This window comes from Schistocerca cancellata, chromosome 8 (assembly GCF_023864275.1).
Source record: "Schistocerca cancellata isolate TAMUIC-IGC-003103 chromosome 8, iqSchCanc2.1, whole genome shotgun sequence".
Lineage (NCBI taxonomy): Eukaryota > Metazoa > Arthropoda > Insecta > Orthoptera > Acrididae > Schistocerca > Schistocerca cancellata.
This window is the reverse complement of record NC_064633.1, coordinates 199,653,347-199,669,793: the sequence shown is the minus strand read 5'-3', so window position 1 is coordinate 199,669,793 and position 16,447 is coordinate 199,653,347. Positions and strand designations below refer to the sequence as shown.

At 40.5% G+C, this 16,447-nt stretch overlaps 1 protein-coding gene across 1 annotated transcript in view; it reads left to right on the top strand.

The window, feature by feature from the left end:
• The window catches only part of LOC126094941 (alkylated DNA repair protein alkB homolog 8), a 41,338-nt gene that overhangs the window by 9,329 nt on the left and 15,562 nt on the right, over window positions 1-16,447 (top strand). The gene's annotated exons all lie outside the window — the stretch shown is intronic.

Here is a 16,447-nt window from a genome sequence, read left to right as displayed (position 1 = left end):
TTTAGTAGAGACTGTAATGGATCTGGGAGATGTGTTATTTTCTACTGGATTTGTTGATACCAAATCTAATGAGGGAGGTTGTAAATGTTTTCTTACATTTTTGTCAGAATATTTTTTTTGTGAATTGTAATTTGCTTATTTTATGCTAATTTGCTTATATGTTAGAGAGTGACAGCATATTGATTAAAATTAGTAGATGTGACGAAGAATATCAAAGAGACTGGTTACAAGTGGAAGCTTATGTGTTGTGTGAAATGTCTTTGACACTGGAGTCGTCTTTGACCGTAGTCAGTCGGCAGTGAACTCTCGGTGTGTGTGACGGTGGAACAATGTGCAGGTCGCCATTATAATAATTTGCAAGTGAACAGGAAAAATGAGTTATGTCACTACTTTTTTATATAAACATCAAGAAGGAACCACATTCGAAAAAATGGTATTTGAAGCACCAAAAATGAGGCAAACGCATTGAACCAGGTCATTTCTGCAGCTGACGAAACAGCATTGTGGAATCATACTTTCACTAGACGACTGAAGCCAACACAAAAAGTCAAATATCATCTTATAAACATTTCATGGAAAAGTGAGTACTGTCACGAAATATACTAAATTCAAGAATATAAAAATAGTGAGCATATTTCAAGACACAACTTGTGCATACTTAGGCACTGGGACTGTGGAAAAGTAACCTAACTAAAGGACTCATTTACTGCATTTGTTAATGAGATTTGTATGCTGTCTGTGCACGCCCTCTGAACAGAGACTGCAATCTTGTCTTCGTGTGCTGACTTCTTATTTTTTAGTTCTGTATTGGCTTCCTGACTTCAAGCTTTGTTGTGGGGGAATAATGTCATTGTGCTTGCTGTGTAAGTTTTTTTGGTGCTACAATGGTTTTAGATTTTATTGCAACATCTCCACAATACCAGAGAAATAGTCATTTAAAAAATTTATCAATTCCTGATGATTTTGCATCATTCAGTTATCCAAGGCATGAATATGTTTGTCATGTGTTCACATAGAATGTGAAATCACATGTCCAACCACTTTCAGATCATCCTATCGTTGGGGTTCTTGGTATGCTTCTAGTTGTTATGCCAAGAATTCTCTCCTATGGGGGAAAAAAAAAAACCAATCCTAAGAGGAAAAGTTTACCAGCAGCATTTGGTGTTACAAGTACAGCCAGATTTTCTTTCTCATCATTCCCAACATTGATTTCAACTTTATTTCTCTTATATGTGATTACTTCTTCCAATTTAGAACTAGATGCCTTTGATACATGCTGTATACAATTATCTGCCTGATATTTCACTAGTCATTTGTTTCATTTTTTGATTTTACTTATTTGCTGTGTGCTGTACACAACAGTAAAATAGTTTGTAACTGGACAATGCATGTTCTGCAGCTGACAGAAATCGGATAGCTTTTTTCATCCTGAATCAGTATACCAGAAGGACAAAAGTTACAAGATTTGGGACTTAGGCCTCGTACTGTATAATACAATGCCACCCATGCTACACCAACACCTTGGTTGCAGTTGCCATTCAGGTGATTGACTGGACAGCGTCTGGAAGCATTTGTAATTTTTTCAAGATTGTAATTTCTCTTGGGTCCCATACCTGCAACAGGAATCTATAGTTGCTGACAGCCTGTTGTTCCAGTGATTGACACACTGTTAAAGGTTGGGACAAAGATTCACAGAAATAAAATTCCAAGAGAGGAATTCATAATGTAATCAGTTTTGGTTAATTGTATATTGTGACACCAAAGTAAAAAATAAGACCATGTTATTAGTCATTGACATCAGAGAAAATGATGTACCAACCTGATAAACCCCACAGGATAATACTAAATTATAAAATTCAACTTGAAAATTTTACGCATCGTACATTAAGGTAGAGGTTCATCTTAAAGTTGCAAAAATAGTGAAAATTTATCACAGCACATCAACAATTGGTTAAAAATTTATGTTCCCTCCAAAACAACTGAGTGTTTATTTTTGTCGGAATTTCAAATATCTTGCACCAGTTTACATTGTCAGACGCTTTTTCCAGTTCAACAGATGCTATGAACATGTCTAGATTTTTCTTTATTCTTGCTTCCATTATCAACTGCAATGTCAGAATTGTCTCTCTGGTGCCTTTACCTTTCCTAAAGCCAAACTGATCGTCATCTGACACATCTTCAAATTTCTTTTCCAGTCTTCTGTATATTATTCTTTTCAGCAACGTGGATGCATGAGCTGTTAAGCTGCTCATGCAATAATTGTCACACTTTCAGCTTTTACAGCCTTCAGAATTGTGTAGATGATATTTTTCCAAACGTCAGATGGCATGTCGCCAGACTCATACATTTTACTCACCAACATGAATAGTCATTTTGTTGCCCCTTCCCCCAATGATTTTAGAAATACTGATGGAGTGTTATCTATCCTTTCTGCCTTACTTGATCTTACTCCTCCAAACTCTCTTAAATTCCAATTCTAATACTGGATCCCCTACCTCTTATAAATAGACTCCCGTTTCTTCTTCTATCACATCAAACAAATCTTCCCACACGTAGGGGCCTTCAGTTTATTCTTTCCATCCATCTGCTCTCTCCTCTGCATTTAACAGTGGAATTCCAGTTGCACTCTTAAAGTCACCACTTTGCTTTTAATTTCATTGAAGGTTGTTTTGACTTTCCTATAGGCTGAGTCAGTCCTTCTGACAAGCATTTCTTTTTCAATTTCTTCACATTTTTCATGCAACCATTTCATCTTAGCTTCCCTGCACTTCCTATTTATTTCATTCCTCAGTGTCTTGTATTTCTGTATTCCTAAATTTCCCTGAAGGTTTTTGTACTTCCTTCTTTCATGTATCAACTGAAGTATTTCGTCTGTTACCCATGGTTTCTTCATGGTTACCTGCTTTGTACCTATGGTGTTTTTTTTTTCCAACTTCTGTGATCACCCTTTTTAGAACTGTCCATTCCTCTTCAACTGTACTGCCTACTGAGCTATTTGTTATTACATGATCTTACTCCTCCAAACTCTCTTAAATTTCTCTATAGCCTTAGAGAACTTAAAGCGTATCTCGTCATTCCCTAGTACTTCTGTATTCCCCTTCTTTGTGTATTGATTCTTCCTAACCAATCCCGTAAACTTCAGCCTACTCTTCATCACTGCTACTTTGTGATCTGAGTCTATATCTGCTCCTGAGTACACCTTACAATCAGGTATCTGATTTCTGAATCTCGTCTGACCATGATGTACAAACTAACTGAAATCTTTCCATATCACCCGATCTTTTCCAAGTGTATCTCCTCCTCTTGTGACTCTTGTACAGGGTATTTGCTATTACCACCTGAAATTTATTACAAAACTCACTTAGTCTTTCTCCTCCCTCATTCCTTGTCCCAAACCCATATTCTCCCTTAACCTTTTCTTCTACTCCTTCCCCTACAACTGCATTCCAGTCCCCCATGATTATTGGATTTTCATCTCCCTTTACATTCTGTGTATCCATACCGAAGAGAAATGTTTCATATATGATCAGGACCTTCTTACACAGGTGATTTGGGATTGTTAATCTCAGTATGAACTGCAATATGGATACTTTTTGCCATTTTAAAACTTACACTTACACCCACACCTAAAGATATTTATGGCTGGAAAATAATAGGTAAGTTACAGCAGTCACGAAAGTAGCTTTTGCAGAGATTCCTCAGCCACACTGCAGTGATGCAATCTGGTTTCTGTAAAAATTTATGCCATTTCTAAGCTGAGAACATGTTGCTGTGATCCTGTAAGCACAATTTACAAACACAGACCATACCCAGTAGCACCCTTCCAATTCACTGCATGAAATGTATGATACATTTGACATGGTCTTAGATCCCAATCATGTCGTGCACTTCAGTCTATTAGACTTGAAGATTATGTATTTGTTTAGTAATATGATACCTTTTTCAAACAATAGATTAAGAGTAAATACTAGACAAACCTCTATATGTTACTGTATGCATATAAAACTCATGACAGTGCATAACAGAAATGTTGAAAACCTGAATTGGCATACTCTTTAGTGCCAAGTGCTAGTAATTTCATGAAATCTTACTCACAAAATTTCCCTTAGGGACTGTGAAGATTACAGCACACACTGAGGCAATTAGGCAGCCATTCTTCATGTGCCTGGAACAGTAAGAAACCCTAATACCCTCTGTCACACACATCAACGTGGTTTATTCTTTTATAGTTTTGCTCTGCTTTTACTAAAAGTATTGCCCCACTCCTTTGCACCACATAAATTTGTACATATGAGGAGCATTCGTAAAATAAATAGCTTTTGTCCTTTACCATGTGTATATTGTACACATATGGAGGATGCCATTCTGTTTGAGATACCCCATGGAGGATGCCATTCTGTTTCAGATACCCCAGAATATGTTCTAGGTTTCTACAACAGATGGGTATCAGTGAGATTGGACATTAGTTCTGTTGGACACTTCTAATATCCTCTTGTTGACAGGTGTTACGTGCTGTTTCCCAGTCCCTTGGCACAGGTGGTGGTTGTTGTTGCTGGTGTTGTTGTTCTTGTTCTTTCTTCTTCTTCTTCTGCTGCTGTTGCTGCTGCTCCTCCTCCTCCTCCTCCTCCTCCTCCTCCTCCTCCTCCCTCCCCTCCCATCCCCCCCCCCCCCCCAAGTATCAATGCTATATTATAATTAAAATGAAAGTTTAACACATCTGCCAAATTCTGTTTAGAATCTGACAGTGATCCCATGTGGCCCTGAAGTGTTGCTTAATTGTAGATGTTTCTCAGTGCCACTGAAACTAATATCCATATCACTCACCATTGCAGTGAGTGAAGTAAGCTGGGGCATTACGTGTATAGCTTCCTTAGTAAAAGAACATGTGAAAATTGAGTTCAGTATTTCTGCTTTTGTTTTATTGCCTTCAGTTTCAGTTCCTGTGTGACCCTTCAGTGTCAGGACGAAAACTTTTGTGTGATAGATCTTTCTATAAGATTCTGCTACAGTAGTCACTGAAGGCTTCACACGTTGTTCTTTTGACAGCCACATGCTTATCGTTCAGCATCTCTCTATCTATGCCCCATGCTTTGTTAAACACCTATTATGTAGAAGTAACTGTTTCACTAGAAATTTTGTTGTGATGAGTGTATATTATCGAGTGTTCGTCCCCTCGTGAAACGTCGTCATAGGTGTGTGTATCTATTGTAAGATAAACAATTTTTGTAAACTGGACCTACAGCTCTTCCATATACTACTGCCAGGATACATACATTTAAATTTCCTCTAAGAGATGTGACACAACTACCTTTTTATCTAACTTACTAAAAATGTGAACTACTCACCATATAGTGGAGATGTTGAGTCACAGATAGACACAACAAAATGTGTTAGATTCCAATATTGTTACATTCAATCCTGGATTTTCCATTGTTTGATTTAAAAATGTAAGCTGTTGCACGTTTTCTAGTTTCCCCTTTGACCTGAATAACCATTGCTGTTACAACTGTTTCTTAGTGATATCAGTTTCAGTGTGGACTCCTCAGAGAGCTCAGATCTGTTTATTGCCTTTACATTAAATATATTCCCACCATGAGCTATTTCCAAACTATCAGTTGTAGTTAGATTTTAAGAGATGGCATTTAGTAATACTTCACAAGACATCTTGTCATCAACTTCATCTGGGTTGGCTCCACAGCCAATAAATTTGAAGGACGACGTTATTTCACCAGGCTGTGTTTTAAATTATTTTATTTGCACTACAAGTTTCAGGCACTGCTCATTCTCAAGTGCATCTATAGTATTCGGTCGTGCTAAAAAGTAACTCCTCTAAACTTTTTGTATGAAAATGCTTAAAGCTTTTTGAATAAAATTAATGTTATTAACATTCTACATCTCTATTCTTCGTGTCTACATATTTGCTGCCCTCTGCTGCTAGAAGCCTCCAAATTATACACTAAGTGATTGAAAGTATCTGGACAAAATGACTTAAAAGTTTGTGGCACCCTATATCGGTAATCCTGGAATTCAGTACTGTATTGGCCCACTCTTAGCCTTGATGACAACTTCCACTCTCACAGGCATACATTCAGTCAGGTGCTGGAAGGTTTCTTGGGGAATGGCAGGCCATTCTTCATGGAGTGCTGCACTGAGGAGAGGTATCGATGTCGGTCGGTGAGGCCTGGCACGAAGTTGACATAACAAAACATCCCAAAGGTGTTCTATAGGATTCAGGTCAGGACTCTGTGCAGGCCAGTCCATTATAGGGATGTTATTGTCATGTAACCACTCTGCCACAGGCTGTGCATTATGAACAGGTGCTTAATCATGTTGAAAGATGCAGTCGCCATCCCCAAATTGCTCTTCAACAGTGGGACACAATAATGTGCTTAAAACATCTATGTTTGCCTGTGTTGTCATAGCACCCCACAAAACGACAAGGGGTGCAAGCCTCCTCCATGAAAAACACGACCATACCATAACACCACCACTTCCGAATTTTACTGTTGGCATTACACACGCTGGCAGATGACATTCACCAAGCATTCATCATACCCACAAGCTGCCATCAGATTGCCACATTGTGTACTGTGATTTGTCACTCCACATGATGTTTTTTCCACTGTTCAATTGTCCAATGTTTACGCTCCCTACACCAAGCGAGGCATCGTTTGGCATTTTCCGGCGTAATGTGTGGCTTATGAGCAGCCGCTCGACCATGAACTCCAAGTTTTCTCACCTCCTGCCTAATTGTCATAGTATTTGCAGTGGACCCTGATGATCTAGTTTGGAATTCCTGTGTGATGGTCTGGATAGATATCTGCCTGTTACACATTATGACCCTCTCCAACCGTTGGCGGTCTCTATCAGTCAGCAGACGAGGCCGGCCTGTATGCTTTTATGCTATATGTGTCCCTTCATGTTTTCACTTCTCTATCACATCAGAAACAATTGATCTAGGAATGAGGGATGTTTAGGAGTGTAGAAATCTCGTGTATGACACAAGTGACACCCAATTATCTGACCACGTTCAAAGTCCATGAGTTCCGCAAAGAGCCCCATTCTGCTCTCCCACGATGTCTAATGACTACTGTGGTTGCTGATATGGAGTACCTGGCAGTAGGTGGCAGCACAATGCACCTAATATGAAAATCTTATGTTTTTGGGAGTGTCCTGGTACTTTTGATCACATAGTGTAGCATGTAACATGGCGGTGTGTAATGTAACATGTCAGTGTGTGAGAACCAGCATACTATAATCGATTTCTGAATTCAGAGAGCTCATCCACACATGGAGCACCCTGTGTGGATGACATGTGCATGACAATGCCGTACCCTACATGAGCACTACAGCATCTGCAACAATCCGATGTCTTGGTTTCACTGTCATTGATCATCCTCTATACAGTCCTCACTGGCCCTGTCTGATTTTCACCTGTTTCCAAACCTTACAGAACATCTTCAAGGATTTCACTTTGATGGTGAGGAACAGTGAAAGCAGAGGTGAGGCTGTGTCTCTCCCAACAAAGTGAAACATTCTACAGTGATGGTGCCAATAAACAGGTCTCTCATTGAGAGAAACATGTTCATCATCATAGTGACTATGATGGGAAATAAATATGCAAACAAGAAGAATGAAGATGTAGAATGTTAATAAACTTTGCTGTATTTAATAAGCTTAAACAAGATTTTGAAAATTCGTGGAAGCTTTGAGTTTCATGTGCAGCGAATTTAGCAGTGCATTGGTGGTTATGTATTCCGGAAACTTGGCAGTGATATCCTGTTTGGAAAATTTTTTTCTCCTATAACTGCAGTAGCCACTTCTGTAATTAATACAATAGTTCACCATTTTATACTTGCGACCTCTTTGTTCTAAGGAAGTGCTGATAGTTCATGGTCCTGATGTAAATATAACTCATACATGTTCCATTTAGTTTTTCTCCTTCAGCATAGTGTATATTGCCTGCATTAATTGCAAAATTCCACTGTTTACAAGTTTGTTAAAGTCTGTTGGTGAGAATAACCTTAACAAAATAATAGTTCCTATCTTGAATTTCCGAATAGTTGCAGGGAATCAGTCAGTTGTAAGCATTTCTTTCTCCTCCCCCCCCCCCCCCCCCCCCACACACACACACACACCACCACCACCCAATTGAAACTACATGCCAGGGTGGGACTTGGCTCCTCGATAATGTTCTGCCATTCCTCTCTGTACTTCACTCTAAACCTCCACTTACGGCAACCAACTTGGGCAGCGGCTCCTCCAACCTCGTCGCTCCATCTCAACCTTGATCATCATCTTGCTCTTCTTCCTCCAGGTTCACTGCAGCAGGCTTCCCTTGCAGAATCTGTCTCACTTAGTCATATTACATGTCCAGCCCTTCTCAACCTACACAACTTTGTGAACTTGACCACATCATCCTCCTTATAGCAGTCATAAAGCTCCTCATCCCTTCACTTTCTCCAACTCCCATTTTCATACACATGTCCAAAGATTCTCCTCTGTATACTTCTTTCATGAGATCTCTGTCTGCTTTCACCCTGTTTTCTAATTGACCATGTTTCTGAGCCATACATAAGTACTCCCCCCATGAACCACAGACATTGCCATTTGTGGTGTGGCTTTCATTCCGCGGAGATACAGATAGCCATACTGTAGGTACAGCCACAATGGAGGGGTACCTGTTGAGAGGCCAGACAAACATGTGGTTCCTGAAGAGGGGCAGCGGCCTTTACAGTAGTTGCAGGGACAACATTCTGGATGATTGACTGATCTGGCCTTGTAACATGAACCAAAATGACCTTGCTGTACTGGTACTGTAACTGGCTGGAAGCAAGGGGAAACTACAGCCATAACTTTTCCAGAGCACATGCAGGTCTACTGTGTGATCAAATGATGATGGCGTCATCTTGGTTAAATATTCCAGAGGTAAAATGGTTCCCCAGTCTGACCTCCAGGTAGGCACTACTGAGGGGGATGTTGTCATCAGGAGAAACAGAACTGATATTGTACCTATCAGAGCATGGAGTGTAAGATCCCTTAATTGGGCAGGTGGGTTAGAAAATTTAAAAAGCGATATGGATAGATTGCTATCAGAGTGCGGCATGTAAGATCCTTTAATTGGGCAGATAGGTTAGAAAATTTAAAAAGGGGTATGGATAGATTGAAGTTATAGTGGCAATTAGTGAAGTTTGATTGCGGGAGGAAGAGGACTTCTGGTCAGGTGAATACAGGTTTATAAGTACAAAATCAAATAGGGGTAATGCAGGGGTAGGTTTAATAATGAATAAGAAAATAGGAATGCGGCTAAGCCACTATGAAGAGCATAGTTAACACATTATTGTAGCCAAGATAGAGACGAAGCCCACACCTATCACAGTAGTGCAGGTTTACATGCCAACTAGCTCTGGAGATGATGAGGATTTTGAAGAAACGTTTGATAAGATAAAATAAATTATCCTGATAGTTAAGGGAGCCAAAAGTTTAATTGTGATGAGGAGACTGGAATTTGTTGGTAATAAAAGGGAGAGGTGGAAAAATAGTTGGTGAATATGGACTGGGGGAAAGAAATGAAAGAAGCAGCTACATGGTAGAATGTTGCACAGAACATAATTTAATCATCACTAACACTTGTTTTAAGAACCATAGAAGAAGGCTGTATACGTGGAAGAGACCTGGAGGCACTGGTATGTTTCAGAGTGATTATGTAATTGTTAGACAGGGATTTAGGAACCAGACTTTAAATTGTTAGACATTTCTGAGAGCAGATGTGGACTCTGACCACAGTTTATTGATTATGAACTGCAGATGAGAACTGACGAAATTGGAAAAAGATGGGAAATTAAGAAGGTGGGGCCTGGATAACTTAAAGAAACCAGAGATTGCGGAGAGCTTCAGAGGGAGCATTATACAGTGGTTGTCTAGAACAGGGGAAAGGAATACAGTAGCAGATGAAAGGGTAGCTTTAAGAGATGAAATAGTGGAAGCAGCAGAGGATGAGATAGGTAAAAAGCCAAGGCATAGTGGCAATCATTGGATAACACAAGAGTAATTGAATTTAATGGATGAAAAGAGAAAATTTAAAAATGCAGCAAATGAGGCAGATGAAAGGGAATATAAACGTTTAAAAAATCAGATTGACAGGAGGTTGCTAAGCAGGAATGGCTAGAGGACAAGTGTAAGGATTTAGAAGCATATTTGACTGGGGGAAAGATATACTGCCTACAGGCAAATTAAAGAGGTCTTTGGGAAAAGGAGAATATCAAGAGTGCAGATGATACACCAGTCCTAAGCCAAGAAGGGAAAGTTGAAAGATGGGAGGAGGGTCTATACTAGGGAGATAAGCTTGAAAGCAGTATTATAGAAAGGGAAGTGGACACAGATGAAGATGAGATGGGAGATTTGATACTGCATGAAGAATTTGACAAAGCACTGAAAGACTTAAGTTGAAACAAGGCTGCAGGAGTAGGTGATATTTCATCAGAACTACTGATAGACTTGGGAGAGCCAGCCATGACAAAACACTTCCATGTGGTGTGCAAGATGTATGAGACAGGTGAAATACCATCGGACTTCAAGAAGAATGTAGTAATTCCAACCCCAAAGAAAGCAGTTGCTGGCAGGTATGAAAATTACCAGCCAGTCAGTTTAATAAGCCACAGTTGCAATATACTAACAAAAATTCTTTATAGAAGAATGGAAAAACTGGTAGAAGCAGACCTTGAGGCAGATCAGTTTCAGTTCCGGATAAATGTAGGAACATATGACGCAATACTAACCTTAAGACTTATCTTAAAAGATAGGTTAAGGAAAGGCAAACCTACATATAGAGCATCTGTCGACTTAGAGAAAGCTTTTGACGATGTTGACTGGAATTGTCTGTTTGAAATTCTGAAGTTAACAGGGGTAAAATACAGGGAGCAAAACGCTATTTACAACTTGTACAGGAAGCAGACAGCAGTTCTGACAGTTGAGAGCCATGATATGGAAGCAGTCGTTGAGAAGGCAATCCCCGATGTTGTTCATTGTACATTGAACAAGCAGTAAAGGAAACAAAAGATAATTTTGGGGTAGGAATTGAAAGTTCAGGGGAAAGAAATAAAAACTTCGAGGTTTGCCAATGACATTGTAATTCTGTCAGAGACAACAAAGGACTTCAAAGAGCAGTTGAATGGAATGGACAGTGTCTTGAAAAGAGGATATATGCTGAACATCAACAGAAGCAAAATGAGGCTAATGGAATGAAGTCAAATTAAATCAGTTGGTGCTAAAGGAATTAAATTAGGAAATAAGACACTTAAAGTAGTAGATGAGTTCTGCTATTTGGGCAGCAAAATAACTGGCGATGGCTGAAGTATATAAAATGTAGACTGGCAATGGCAAGAAAATCATTTCTGAAGAAGAGAAATTAGTTAACATCAAATATAAATTTAAGTGTCAGGAAGCGTTTTCTGAAGTTATTTGCCTGGAGTGTAGCCATGTATGGAAGTGAAACAACTACGATAAACAGTTTAAATAAAAAGAAAATAGAAGCTTTCAAGATGTGCTGCCACAGAAGAATGCTGAAGATTAGATGATTAGACCGTGTAACTAATGAGGAGGTACTGAATAGAATTGGGTAGACAAGGATTTTGTGGCAAAACTTGACGAAAAGGATGGATCAGTTGATAGGACACATTCTAAGACAAGGGACCACCCGTTTGGTATTAGAGGGAAGTGTGGGTTGGTAAAAATGGAAGAGGGAGACCAAGAGATGAATACAGTAAGCAGATTCAGAAAGATGTACGTTGCAGTAGTTATTTAGAGATGAAGAGGCTTGCACAGGACAGAGTAGCATGGAGAGCTGCATCAATCCAGTCTTCGGACTGAAGACCACAACAAACAATGTAAATACTGGGCATATCAGCACTTTATAGTTGGGACTTAGTCTCTTATGATAGAAGCATGGATTTAAAATGTCACGGAATTCAAAAATAACATCGATTAGATGCACTTACATGGGCCATAATTTCAATGAAAGTGCTTCCATTTGCTTCTGTTTACATCCAGATAAGTGAAACATTCCACTCTCACAAAAATCTTTCCATCAAGGGTTACTGTGGGGTGTAAGGGTTGATTTGTACAACTATATGTATACTTGGTCTTTCCTTCATTAATTTTCAAGTCCATCTTCTCTGCACTTTTAGAGCTGAGAATGCACTTTGTAGATCTCTTAAATGTTCTACTCATTAGGTCCAAATCATCTGCATGTACCAACAATTGTACAGATTTATAGTACCTGCCTGGATACCTGATTCACGCACCACTATTTCGAGTGCCTAATTGAAGAGTAGCCGGGAAAGCTCGCCCAGTTCATGTGATAGCCTAGATTGTACTCGACAGCATGCTGGGGGTAGTCACCAATTTCCCAGGCATCTGAAATTCCCACTTTGCCTTATACAGTTTAACCTGATTTATTGTGTCGTATGCAGATTTGAAATCAGTGAAACTTGGTGCACACCAGTATTAAATTCTTTGATCTTTTCTGCTAGTTGCTGGGGCCACTGTAGTTGCTGCATTTAAATATATCTACTGTCTTGTGTATCAGACACACTGCCCCTACATTTCATTCTTCTGGCAACTCTTCCTTTTTCCATGTGAGCCACAAAATCTTGTATACCCTGTGATTTATCTCAACTCCACCAGCTTTGAATAGTTTTGATGGTATATTATCAATCCCTAGTGCTTTATTGTCCTTTAGTTGGGCAATTGCTTTGCGTACTCCTCCTTGAGAGAGATGAGGGACTATGGCCTCATCATCTCCTTATGGGTTCATCAGGATCTCTTCTGCAGGGGGCTCTTGAGCATCCAGCAGTTCACTAAAATACCCTTGGTCATGAGTTAGTAATTTGCCATTTTTACTTTTACATACACTACTGGCCATTAAAATTGCTACACCACGAAGATGACGTGCTACAGACGTGAAATTTAACTGACAGAAAGAAGATGCTGTGATACGCAAATGATTAGCTTTTCAGAGCATTCAGACAAGATTGGCGCCCGTGGCGACACCTACAATGTGCTGACATGAGAAAAGTTTCCGACCGATTTCTCATACACAAACAGCAGTTGGCCGGCATTGCCTGGTGAAACGTTGTTGTGATGCCTTGTGTAAGGAGGAGAAATGCGTACCATCACGTTTCCGACTTTGATAAAGGTGAGATTGTAGCCTATCGTGATTGCGGTTTATCGTATTGCGACATTGCCACTCGTGTTGGTCGAGATCCAATAACTGTTAACAGAATATGGAATCAGTGGATTCAGGAGGGTAATACGGAATGTCGTGCTGGATCCCTACGGCCTCGTATCACTAGCAGTCGAGATGACAGGTATCTTATCGGCATGGCTGTAACAGATCATGCAGCCACGTCTTGATCCCTGAGTCAGCAGATGGTGACGTTTACAAGACAACAATCATCTGCACGAAGAGTTTGATGACGTTTGCAGCAGCATGGACTATCAGCTCGGAGACCACGGCTGCGGTTGCCCTTGACGCTGCATCACAGACAGGAGCGCCTGCGATGGTGTACTCAACGACAAACCTGGGTACACGAATGGCAAAACGTCATTTTCTCGGACGAATCCAAGTTCTGTTTACAGCATCATGATGGTCTCATCCGTGTTTGGCGATATTGCGGTGAACGCACATTGGAAGCGTGTATTTGTCATCGCCATACTGGCGTATCACCCAGTGTGATGGTATGGGGTGCCATTGGTTACTTGAGACGTTATCTGTTCACGTTGAGGGCACTTTGAACAGTGGACGATACATTTCAGATGTGTTACGACCCTTGGCTCTACCCTTCATTTGATCCCTGCTGAAACCCTACATTTCAGCATGATAATGCACGACCACATGTTGCAGGTCCTGTACGGGCCTTTCTGGATACAGAAAATGTTCGACTGCTGCCCTGGCCAGCACATTCTCCAGATCTCTCACCAACTGAAAACGCCTGGTCAATGGTGGCCGAGCAACTGGCTCGTCACAATACACCAGTCACTACTCTTGATGAACTGTGGTATCGCGTTGAAGCAGCATGGGCAGCTGTACCTGTACACACCATCCAAGCTCTGTTTGACTCAATGCCCATGCGTATCAAGGCCATTATTACAGCCAGATGTGGTTGTTCTGGGTACTGATTTCTCAGGATCTATGCACCCAAATTGCGTGAAAATCTAATCACATGTCAGTTCTAGTATAAAATATTTGTCTAATGAATACTCGTTTATCATCTGCATTTCTTCTTGGTGTAGCAATTTTAATGGCCAGTAGTGTATATTAATACGTGTTTTTACAATTGTCTCCAATTCTTCAGTCAGTTTTCTTTTCCATTCTCTTTTCTTCTTCTGAAATCACTGTGACTGTTGTTTAGTGATTGGAAGCTACTGCAGGTATGTGAGCTGGCTGCACTTCCCAAGGGTCACATACAAGTCACACCACAGGTTTACCTACTACTGTATCTTTTGTGGACACTGTAGCCTCTCCACAAAAATACATGTCCTATCACTGCTCAACAATGAGACTGGCAAAACAGTGGTAAGTACAAGAGTTCTGTACAAGGGAGGCAGGAGCCAGGAAGAGCTTGAGGATCTACACTCGTCACCTGTACTGACAGGTACAGGTGCGACTGCAACTGAAATTTAAACTGAGCCAGTGTGACATGTTTCACTTGTAGGGAAACCTGCTGTGGCTCGTGTCAGCGGTATGTGACTACAGAAGGGTAGGGTGTGTTATTAGTCGTCAGTAACTCAAATGTACAGTGAATACTGGTACCCCATAGGGAAATGGCGGCAGGGGATGAGAAGGATCACCTCCTGTACTGTGAATTTGTACGCCAGATGGCCTCATCAACATACTGCAGAAGCTGTTGATGCAGCTGCTATGAGAACAGTGAGCTGCGGGCAGGTGATGATTGAGGAGAAAATTGGAACAAGTGATAGCTGTTGCCAGGGTCTCCAGCTTGTATTGTACCATGAGATTTTTAAGAATAACATGTTCCACTATTATCTCTTTAGGCCAATGAAAGACATTTGTGAATGAATGTTAAGAAGATATCCTAAGTAGTTCATAAGTGTGGGACGGTCGTCTGTGTGTGCCATTTCTGGTGTTTGTGCAGATTCTTGGAAAGAGAAGTGAACCGTGAACATCATTAAGGGGAGGCAGTGATTGCTCATGTCCACCTGATGTGGAGGCCCACTTACGGTTTGAAGTTGCGGCTTAGTGCCTATTCTGTTGTAACATGTTTGAACGAGAGCCTCTGCTAGAAGCCTAGCTACAGGAGAGTAGAAGCATATCGATCTGTATATCAGCAACTGTATGTGTTTATGAAAGAAGCAGAATATAGAAGAGTTTGTTAAGAGTGGTTACATTATTTCATAGAGTGTTGGAGTAGTTGTGCAGTCTCTTACAGCTCTCGATCGTGTGCAAACTGAAATGAAGTGACACGGCCAGAAATAGTGGAACTGCACAGCAGATCCACTGCAATAAGAAAGTATGAGGCGACAGTCAAGACTGAATATGGTAACATTTATTATGAACAGCGTCAGGGTGGCAGTTCGTAAATGAATTGTTTGGAACAGAAGAACCATCAATTATTTTACTTCAGGCTCTGAGACATACTGAGGTCATGAGGTCATTCCAGTTACTGGCAGAGGAGATTGAGGAGAAGTCTTGCTCTCATGAGATTTCAGCAGAAGTTCACAATCTGCAGCATTCCAACCAGAACTGATTGTATTCCCTCTGTTTATTAGTTGAGTGGAAGAATTGAGCCAGAGACTTTGAAGATTATGTGAGGAACTAAACTGCAACTTTCTTGACTTGGGCCATAGGTTTGAATGCTGGGTCCCACTAAATGTATGCATGGGGTGCACACAAAGGTTTATTTTTATTATTATTTAAATGACTGTTTGTACAGCCTTGATGATGATACCCGTAAGAGATCCCAAAGTGTTTTTGTGATGCCCCTCACATATGAGACTATTAAAAACGTAATGATTAACTGCCAGAGTATTTGCAACAAAGTTCCAGAGTTTGAAGTACTCCTAAAAAGTAGGTAGTTCATTCAACAATAATGAGAAATAGAAGACCCACCCAGATGGATGCGTGTGTTAGCATGCCGCTTGTGGGATTTGGGTAGACTTGCTGGCCGTGAATAAGTTAATACCAGACAGGGAACGCACATATGGCCTCAGTTATACGATCTGCAAACATTTAGAAAATGTTCACACACTTCCACAAGAGAAAACAGTAAATGCAGACGGTTTGGTCACACAAATTCCTTCCTGGGATGGAAAAGTGGTGATGACAAGAAGGGCATCTGGCCACGATCTACAGCTGACATTTCCAACGCAATGTTGACTCTGTGCAGATTCAGGATAAAGGCCAGGAAAGAGGAGGAGGAGACTAATG